Source organism: Mirounga angustirostris, unplaced genomic scaffold (genome assembly GCF_029215605.1).
Source record: "Mirounga angustirostris isolate CCGP_5_RB_7025 unplaced genomic scaffold, mMirAng1.0.hap1 SCAF_6, whole genome shotgun sequence".
NCBI lineage: Eukaryota > Metazoa > Chordata > Mammalia > Carnivora > Phocidae > Mirounga > Mirounga angustirostris.
The window spans coordinates 7,413,138-7,424,088 of NW_026991714.1; positions in this window are offsets into that span (position 1 = coordinate 7,413,138).

The following is a 10,951-nucleotide window of genomic DNA, read 5'->3' on the forward strand; positions in this document are numbered from 1 at the left end:
CTTTCTACCTCCTCTCCTGTGGGGCACCATCCCCACTGCTCCCCCATTGTTTAGAGACTCCCCTGCTTCTTTATTCAGTATGGCAGAGATTGCTCCCACTGTACCCACAAGCCCCCTCTCTGAGTCACACGGATTAAAACTTCATTTTTGCCTCAACTCCTGCCAACATCGCTTATGATTGCATTATGCATATGGATGCCCATCCAACAAACTGATCTTAAGCTCCACCCAAAAGTACTTCTTCTACTTCAATAACCCAATCACCTGGCTGAACCTGGACTTTAGAATACCTCCTGGAATGGTAAATTCCAACATTCCAAGATCTGAGTATCATCTTCTGTCCTTATAGCTATTATATTCCCTAATGTCGGCCTATTCCTTAACCTCCTTGAGGCTTTGTTCCTCAGTTTTTTCCCTTTTTCTCTCAATTCATCATTTTCCTGATGGTTTCCCTTCTTTTCAATCTAAATCTATAGTGAGTCTTAAATTACCAGCAAGCACTTCCGTGTCCAAAGGAACTTCCCTGTCTGCATCCACCTTGTCAATTCATAGCCATTGACAAACAGACAGGCACTTTCTCCACTCAGACTTTTGGGCTGCTGAGCATTGCTGCAGGACATTACACACCTGTTTGTATTGTTGTCACTAGGAGTTGGAATCCCACTAGGTGATGACCCCTGTACCATTTGACAAGCCTTCTACCTGTCCCTGCTCAGCTCCCTCTTCTGTCCCTCCCAGGGGCTGGTCTGAACTTTCTTTAGACTTTACAGGGAGTTTCTCCACCTCTCCTACAAGTTCAGCAGATAGTTCTTAAGTTTATAAGCAAAAAAAAAAAAAAAAAAAAAGAGTCTCCCAAACGTGAAGTTCCTTACTGTCTAACCTATAAACTTACAGCTAATTTAAATGTATATTCCTCCTCCCTGAGTCTGCTTTTATAGCAAAGGAGGAGGTTTTCCTTCCCCACTTTTATGCTCATTTATTCACTTGTTTTCTACATCTACTCTCCTATTCTTATGAGGGAGCTGATACCTTCACTGTCCTCTTTTAACTTGTGTTTACTACCCTTTCCTTTCAAATAGGCGACACACAAGTCTCTTTAATAATAGTTGAAAAAAAAATGTTCTCCTTCAGCCTTGTATCCTTCTCAAACAGCACCCTGTATCTCTCCTTCCTTTTACAGCTGAGCTTCTGGCAAGATCCAGTCATCCGCATCAGAACCTTCCTCCCTCCCTGCCCCTGACCCTCACATTCATGAGTAAATCATGTAAATAGTTCTTATTGAATGTTTCCTGTGTTCGGCCCCGCATCCATCTCCTGTCTCCCATCGTCTTTCCATTCTTGCAATTCTCACCTAACTTGTCTCTGTTTCTCTGGGCTTGCATCTCTCAGATCATGTGTCTGAAGCATGATGTTTCTCATACTTTTTATGGGATAAAGTGCAAACTCTTTATAGGTTCATAAAGGGCTTCCAATGACCTATCTCTTGGTCTTGCCTCAAAGTTTTAATGTCCACACCCCTCCAGTCTGCCTATCAAATGTTTGTTCATTCTCCAAGATTCCCCTCAAAGCCGAATTTTTTCTCTGTGAATCCTTACTCTACTCCCTCCACCCCCAGGCTCTGGCAGCTCTTTCTGGTGGAATGAGTCATTTTCTCTTTCGTACTACTAATTTCTTTGTCTGGACTTAATGCTCTGCATCTTTGGTAGTCTATTGCATGTCTCATTTATCTCCTCCTCTAGACTGCAAGGCAAGAGAAAGCAGGGATGTATCTACGCACGGATACTTTTCTAAAACCTGCCCCAGTGCCAGAAAATACCTGCTTTGTAATAAGTGGGTTTCAAGAGATAGGGGGGCAGTCAGAAGCCTAGTGGGTCTTGGAAGACCCTATGTCCCATACAGCAGTGTTAACTATAGTAGCCATGCTGTGCATGACCTCGCTAGGACTTATTTATCTAACAACCGGGCTTTTGTGTGTTTAGACCAGCTTTCTCCAATTCCTCCCCCTCCTACTCTTCACCTCTGGAAACTACAAATCTCATCTCTTTTTCGAGGAGTTTGTTTTTGCTTGTGTTTTAGATTCCACACGTAAGTGAGATCATGCAGTATTTGTCTTTCTCTGTCTGACTTATTTCACTCAGCATAAAGCCCTCAAGGTCCCTCGATGTTGTCACAAATGGCAGGATTTTCTTCTTTTTTATGTTGAATATTATTCCACTGTGTGTGTGTGTGTGTGTGTGTGTATCACATTTTCTTTACCCAATCATCTGTTGATAGACACTTATTTTCTCTCTTCATGAAGTTCTGGAAAATGAGGCCCTGATCCTGGAAAGACAGCCTCTCCTAGGGTTAGCTAATTCCTCGGGAGAGCAAACTCCCCTGTGTGTGTGCCTTTGATATACAGACTTCCCAACCCCCAGAACCCCCAACCCCAACTATCTCTTTTCTCAAACTCTCACACAGAAAGCCAGTATCCCTCCCTGCCCTAAATCATCCCATGATACTGGACATCTAGAGTCCAAAACCCTTTGAAATCATCAAACTACCCAGTCCCCAACATACTTAGTGTGTCTTTGCTCCTCACCCATTCCTTCCCGTGAGAATCCCAGTAAAGGCTCTGGGCTGGGCTCTCCCCTCTCTTCCTCCTGCCTCCTAAACACTCTGGGTGTTTACACATGTGGCATACTGTGCCTTCTATTTCTGGGGATCTGTGAATATAAACTTCTTCCTTCATAATACTCATTTCTGTGTTTGCTATCTTTTCATATCTGATTAAGACAAATCCCAGGTACATTTTTAGAACAAGGTCACATATATTAGTAGTAAGAAATTCATGAATAGGACCTGAGTCTCCAGATTGCCAGAGCCTTGTGTTTTATATGAACACCCTTGGAGATCCTCTCATGCACTTCTGAAAGGGATGAAGACCAGACATGTATCTCTGGAGAGGACCAAAAGAGATCACAAAGATAAACTTCTCTTAGAAAATGAAAACATTTTAAAAGTTCTAAACAAATGTTCTGCTTCTAGTTTCTGGGAATATCTGCAGAAATCTAGGAAATGCTTCTCTATTGCATCCTTGTGCTTACTTATCAAAAGGGTTATTAAGAAATTGGTCTGTGCTAGAAAAGTGTACCTAAGTTGGCTCATCTGTGTTTATCCCTTAGCTAATGGGTATCTGTCAAGGCACTGTGCTAAGTAAGTAGAGCAGCAGATTAGAATATTGATGGGGCCAATCCTTGCCTCTAGTTGTTTTCAGTTTGAATAATACCTACACATGTCCTCAATGTAACAGACCAAAGGGATGGAGGACAAATCAATTCTGGTCAGGATAATCAACTTCTAAGCAATAATTTCACATATTTCACATAAATGAGTGTGTATCATGTGACAGGGCCACACCTGAACTTACACTAGAAATCAGTTTGGTTGTTCTATGTACATATGGGAGTGAAGATATCCAAATATCTATCTGCACGTGTTGATATGCAAGGGATAAGAGAACTCTGAAATGATGTTTGTGTGCTTCACACCTGAGGAAATGAAGAAATGGTGTCTATTCCCTAACCAGGTTCAGGGAGAAGATTTGACACGCTTCAGAGACAAAAGACTAAGACAAGCGCTAAAAAAACTCTACATGAAAATCACACAGTGAAAATCAAGGCCCACGGAGTGCTGCCTTAGGGCCCAGGTAATAATAAAATGATGCAGAAAAAGAACTTTCCCCCATTGCTCTGAAGAAGCCCACATTTCTAGGAATACTAGGGAAACTAAAGGGAGCAGAGCTTTTGGGCACATGAAGGTCTTTGAGATATTGAAAGCACAGGAGATGGGTAAGGCAGGAATGAGCAGTCCCTCTCAAGTGACAGATAAGAATGACGTGAGGACACAAAAAAAAGGTGTATGAACTCATTCCTGAGCATTCATAAGATAGAGATTCCTTGACTGGGTTGGAGGCTTATGTTCCTAAGTCAGTTTGGGACTTCAAGGCAGGGGGACTTGAATTATTAATATTAATATCACCTCATTTATACACCATAGGGCTACAGGGCCTAGGGATATGCTGGTTAAGGTTACCTATTAATTTTCTCATTTATCATTACAGCAGCATGCAACTACTATGTTATCATTAACTCCATTTAATATATGAGAAAAAAAGAAAATTGAAGATTTAAAATGCCTAAAATCACAGTTATAAGTAACAAAACAGAAAAGAGCCACAGTTTTCTGGTCTACCATTGGTTTCTGTTTCATGTTGTTATTGTCGTCTATCAAAATGCTTTTTTTAAAAAAAAATTACTGAAGTGTAATAGACATACAATGTTACATTAGTTTCAGGTGTACAACATATTGATTCACCTACTCTATATATTACTCAGTGTTCACCATGATAAACATAGTCATCATCTGTCACCATACATTATTACAGTATTATTGACTATATACCCTATGCTGTACTTTCCATCTCCATGACTTATGTTTACAGAAATACTATTTAGAATAGATAAGATATGGAAGCAGCCCAAGTGTACATCAATAGATGAATGGATAAAGAAGATGTGTGAGGGGCGGAGCAAGATGGCGGAGGAGTAGGAGACCTGGATTTCGTCTCCTCTCAGGAATTCAGCTGGATAGGGATCAAACCGTTCTGAACACCTACAAACCCAACAGGAGATCGAAGAAAAGAAGAGCAACAGCTCTCTCATCAGAAAAGCGGCCACTTTCTGGAAGGTAGGACGTGCGGAGAAGTGAATCCGCGGCGATATTAAGGAGGATAGACGGCGGGGGAGGGGCCTCCGTCGGCGCTTCTGGCAAGTGATAGAGCCGCGGAGCACAAAATCGGAACTTTTAAAAGTCTGCTCTGCCGAGGGACGTCACTCCAGTGGCTATGTGGGGGGTGGAACCCTCCGGAACAGAGTGGTCTCAGGACCCTCGGGGTCACAGAAAGACCGGGGGTGCCTGAGTGCAGCAGAGCTCCCAGGTATCGGAGCAGGGAAGCCGGCTGCAGAGGCGGAGCCCAGGCGCAGGCTCTCAGCTCGGGGTTGTCACAAACCGTGATCCGCGGCACCGTCGGGCCCCTGCTCCTCCAGCAGGGACCCCACAAGCGGCAGATCCGGGGAGACTCACCTTCCTCCCCCGGGAGGAGCCGCGCGGGAGCGCACTGCGGGGATCTGCTGGGTTTGGAGACTCCAACCGGGGTCGGGGGCCAGAGATAGAGGCGCGCGGTCACGGGCCGGGTGAGCACGGAGTGCGGCTGCAGACCGGGGAGACGGGAGTGACTGACAGCTTTTCTCTGGGGGCTCACTGAGGAGCGGGGCCCCGAGTTCTCGGCTCCTCCGGGGCGGAGATTGGGAGGCCGCCATTTTCACTCTCCGCCTCCAAAGCTGTACGGAAAGCTCGCAGGGAACAAAAGCCCCGGAGAGCAAACCCGAGCAGATGACTTAGCCGGGAGGGGGCAAGGGCGGGGCACTTCCGCCTCCGGCAGAGACATTTGGAAACCACGGCAACAGGCTCCTCCCCAGAAGATCAGCGAGAACAGCCAGCCAAGACCAAGTTTAGCGATCAATGAGAACGGCAGAACTCCAGCGCTAGGGGAATAATGCACGTAGAATTTACGGCTTTTTTACCATGATTCTTTAGTCTTTTAAAGTTAAATTTTTTTTTAACTGTCTTTTTGTCTTTTTATTTCTTTTTGAATTTTTCTTTTTCCCTTTTTCAAACAACATCTTATCAATCCCTTTTTTTAAAAAAAAACATTTTTATTTTTCATTTTTACAGTCATATTCTATCCCTTCATAGTAGTTACCCGTATTTTTGGCTTATATATATAAGTTGTTCTCTCTTTAAAATTTTGAGATAGTTTCTTCTAACAGATTAAAATATACCCTAAATCTCTAGTATATGGTGTTTTCTATTCCCCTGCCTGATCACATCCTCTCCCTTTTTTTTTCTTTTTCTTTTTTCTTTTTTTAAATCCTCTTCTTTCTTTTTTCAAACAACTTCTTATCAATTCCTTTTATAAAATTTTTTATAATTTCCATTTTTACAGTCATTTTCCATCCCTTCATCATATCAACCCTTATTTTTGTACATATATAAGTTTTTCTTTCTTTAAAATTTTGGGAGGCACTTTCTTCTAAAAGACCAAAATATGCCCCAAATCTAGTGTGTGGCACTGATTTATATACCATATAGATCATATTTGATCACATTCTGGTTTTTCTTTTGTTGTTGTTGTTTTGTTTTGTTTGTTTTTGTTTTTATCTTTATCTTTTTCTTTTTTTTCTTTTTCTTTTTTCTCTCTTTCCCCTTCTTATCCCACTGCTTCAGGTCTTTTCTGATTTGTTTAGAGTATATTTTCTGGGGACGTGGTTACTCTGCTAGCATTTTGTTCTCTCATTAATCTATTCTCCTCTGCACAAAATGACGAGACGGAAAAAATCACCTCAACAAAAAGAACAAGAGGCAGTACCGACTGCCAGGGACCTACTCAATACGGATATTAGTACGATGTCAGATCTAGAGTTCAGAATCATCACTTTAAAGATACTAGCTGGGCTTGAAAAAAATATGGAAGTTATTAGAGAAACTCTTTCTGGGGAAGTAAAAGAGCTAAAATCCAACCAAGTAGAAATCAAAAAGGCTATTAATGAGGTGCAATCAAAAATGGGGGCGCTAACTGCTAGAATAAATGAGGCAGAAGAGAGAATCAGTAATATAGAAGATGAAATGATGGAAAATAAAGAAGCTGAGAAAAAGAGAGATAAACAACTACTGGATCATGAGGGCAGAATTCGAGAGATAAGCGATACCATAAGACGAAACAACATTAGAATAATTGGGATCCCAGAAGAAGAAGAAAGAGAGAGAGGGGCAGAAGGTATAATGGAGCAAATTATAGCAGAGAACTTCCCTAATTTGGGGAAAGAAACAGGCATGAAAATCCAGGAAGCACAGAGAACCCCTCTCAAAATCAATAAAAATAGGTCAACTCCCCGACATCTAATAGTAAAACTTACGAGTCTCATAGACAAAGAGAAAATCCTGAAAGCAGCTCGGGAGAAGAGATATGTAACCTACAATGGTAGAAACATTAGATTGGCAACAGACCTATCCACAGAGACCTGGCAGGCCAGAAAGGACTGGCAGGATATATTCAGAGCACTAAATGAGAAAAATATGCAGCCAAGAATACTCTATCCAGCTAGGCTGTCATTGAAAATTGAAGGAGAGATAAAAAGCTTCCAGGACAAACAAAAACTAAAGGAATTTGCAAACACAAAAGCAGCCCTACAGGAAATCTTGAAAGGGGTCCTCTAAGCAAAGAGAGAGCCTAAAAGCAACATAGACCAGAAAGGAACACAGACAATATACGGTAACAGTCACCTTACAGGCAATACAATGGCACTAAATTCCTATCTTTCAATAGTTACCTTGAATGTAAATGGGCTAAATGCCCCAATCAAAAGACACAGGCTAACAGACTGGATTAAAAAACAAGATCCATCGATATGCTGTCTGCAAGAGACTCATTTTAGACCCAAAGACACCCCCAGATTGAAAGTGAGGGGGTGGAAAACCATTTACCATGCTAATGGACACCAAAAGAAAGCTGGGGTGGCAATCCTTATATCAGACAAATTAGATTTTAAACCAAAGACTGTAATAAGAGATGAGGAAGGACACTATATCATACTTAGAGGATCTATCCAACAAGAAGATCTAACAATTGTAAATATCTATGCCCCTAACATGGGAGCAGCCAATTATATAAGGCAATTAATAACAAAAGCAAAGAAACACATCGACAACAATACAATAATAGTGGGGGACTTTAACAGCTCCCTCACTGAAATGGACAGATCATCTAAGCAAAAGATCAACAAGGAAATAAAGACTTTAAATGACACACTGGACCAAATGGACTTCACAGACATATTCAGAACATTCCACCCCAAAGCAATAGAATACACATTCTTCTCTAGTGCCCATGGAACATTCTCCAGAATCGATCACATCCTAGGTCATAAATCAGGTCTCAACCGGTACCAAAAGATGGGGATCATTCCCTGCCTATTTTCAGACCACAATGCTTTGAAACTAGAACTCAATCCCAAGAGGAAGGTCAGAAAGAACTCAAATACATGGAGGCTAAAGAGCATCCTACTGAAGAATGAATGGGTCAACCAGGAAATTAAAGAAGAATTAAAAAAATACATGGAAACCAATGAAAATGAAAACACAACTGTTCAAAATCTTTGGGATGCAGCAAAGGCAGTCCTAAGAGGAAAGTATATAGCAATACAAGCCTTTCTCAAGAAACAAGAAAGGTCTCAAGTACACAACCTAACCCTACACCTAAAGGAGCTGGAGAAAGAACAGCAAATAAAGCCTAAACCCAGCAGGAGAAGAGAAATCATAAAGATCAGAGCAGAAATCAATGAAATAGAAACTAAAAGAACAGTAGAACAGATCAACGAAACTAGGAGCTGGTTCTTTGAAAGAATTAACAAGATTGATAAACCCCTGGCCAGACTTATCAAAAAGAGAAGAGAAATGACCCAAATCAAGAAAATCATGAATGAAAGAGGAGAGATCACAACCAACACCAAAGAAATACAAACAATTATAAGAACATATTATGAGCAACTCTATGCCAGCAAATTAGATAACCTGGAAGAGATGAATGCATTCCTAGAGATGTATCAACTACCAAAACTGAACCAGGATGAAATAGAAAACCTGAACAGACCTATAACCACTAAGGAAATTGAAGCAGTCATCAAAAATCTCCCAAAAAACAAAAGCCCAGGGCCAGATGGCTTCCCAGGGGAATTCTACCAAACATTTCAAGAAGAATTAATACCTATTCTTCTGAAACTGTTCCAAAAAATAGAAACGGAAGGAAAACTTCCAAACTCATTTTATGAGGCCAGCATTACCTTGATCCCAAAACCAGACAAAGACCCCATCAAAAAGGAGAATTACAGACCAATATCCCTTATGAACATGGATGCAAAAATTCTCACCAAAATACTAGCCAATAGGATCCAACAGTACATTAAAAGGATTATTCACCATGACCAAGTGGGATTTATCCCTGGGCTGCAAGGTTGGTTCAACATCCGCAAATCAATCAATGTGATACAGTACATTACCAAAGGAAAGAACAAGAATCATATGATCCTCTCAATAGATGCAGAAAAAGCTTTTGACAAAGTACAGCATCCTTTCTTGATCAAAACTCTTCAGAGTATAGGGATAGAGTGTACATACCTCAATATCATAAAAGCCATCTATGAAAAACCCACAGCAAATATTATTCTCAATGGGGAAAAACTGAGAGCTTTCCCCCTAAGGTCAGGAAAACGGCAGGGATGTCCACTATCACCACTGCTATTCAACATAGTATTGGAAGTCCTAGCCACAGCAATCAGACAACAAAGAGAAATCAAAGGCATCCAAATTGGCAAAGAAGAAGTCAAACTCTCACTCTTTGCAGATGATATGATACTTTATGTGGAAAACCCAAAGGACTCCACCCCAAAACTGCTAGAACTCATGCGGGAATTCAGTAAAGTGGCAGGATATAAAATCAATGCACAGAAGTCAGTGGCATTCCTATACACCAACAAGACAGAAGAAAGAGAAATTAAGGAGTCGATCCCATTTACAATTGCACCCAAAACCATAAGATACCTAGGAATAAATCTAACCAAAGAGGCAAAGGATCTGTACTCAGAAAACTATAAAATACTCATGAAAGAAATTGAGGAAGACACAAAGAAATGGAAAAACGTTCCATGCTCATGGATTGGAAGAACAAATATTGTGAAGATGTCAATGCTACCTAGAGCAATCTACACATTCAATGCAATCCCCATCAAAATACCATCCACTTTTTTCAAAGAAATGGAACAAATAATCCTAAAATTTGTATGGAACCAGAAAAGACCCCGCATAGCCAGAGGAATATTGAAAAAGAAAAGCAAAGCTGGTGGCATCACAATTCCGGACTTCAAGCTCTATTACAAAGCTGTCATCATCAAGACAGCATGGTACTGGCACAAAAACAGACACATAGATCAATGGAACAGAATAGAGAGCCCAGAAATGGACCCTCAACTCTTTGGTCAACTAATCTTCGACAAAGCAGGAAAGAATGTCCAATGGAACAAAGACAGTCTCTTCAACAAATGGTGTTGGGAAAATTGGATAGACACATGCAGAAGAATGAAACTGGACCACTTCCTTACACCACACACAAAAATAGACTCCAAATGGTTGAAAGACCTCAATGTGAGACAGGAGTCCATCAACATCCTAAAGGAGAACACAGGCAACAACCTCTTTGACCTCAGCCGAAGCAACTTCTTCCTAGAAACATCACCAAAGGCAAGGGAAGCAAGGGCAAAAATGAACTATTGGGACTTCATCAAGATAAAAAGCTTTTGCAAAGCAAAGGAAACAGTTAACAAAACCAAAAGACACCCGACAGAATGGGAGAAGATATTTGCAAATGACATATCAGATAAAGGGCTAGTATCCAAAATCTATAAAGAACTCATCAAACTCAACACCCAAAGAACAAAGAATCCAATCAAGAAATGGGCAGAAGACATGAACAGACATTTTTCCAAAGAAGACATCCAAATGGCCGACAGACACATGAAAAAGTGCTCAATATCGCTTGGCATCAGGGAAATCCAAATCAAAACCTCAATGAGATACTACCTCACACCAGTCAGAATGGCTAAAATTAACAAGTCAGGAAATGACAGATGTTGGCGGGGATGCAGAGAAAGGGGAACCCTCCTACACTGTTGGTGGGAATGCAAACTGGTGCAGCCACTCTGGAAAACTGTATGGAGGTTCCTCAAAAAGTTGAAAATAGAGCTACCATATGATCCAGCAATTGCACTACTGGGTATTTACCCCAAAGATACAAAAGTAG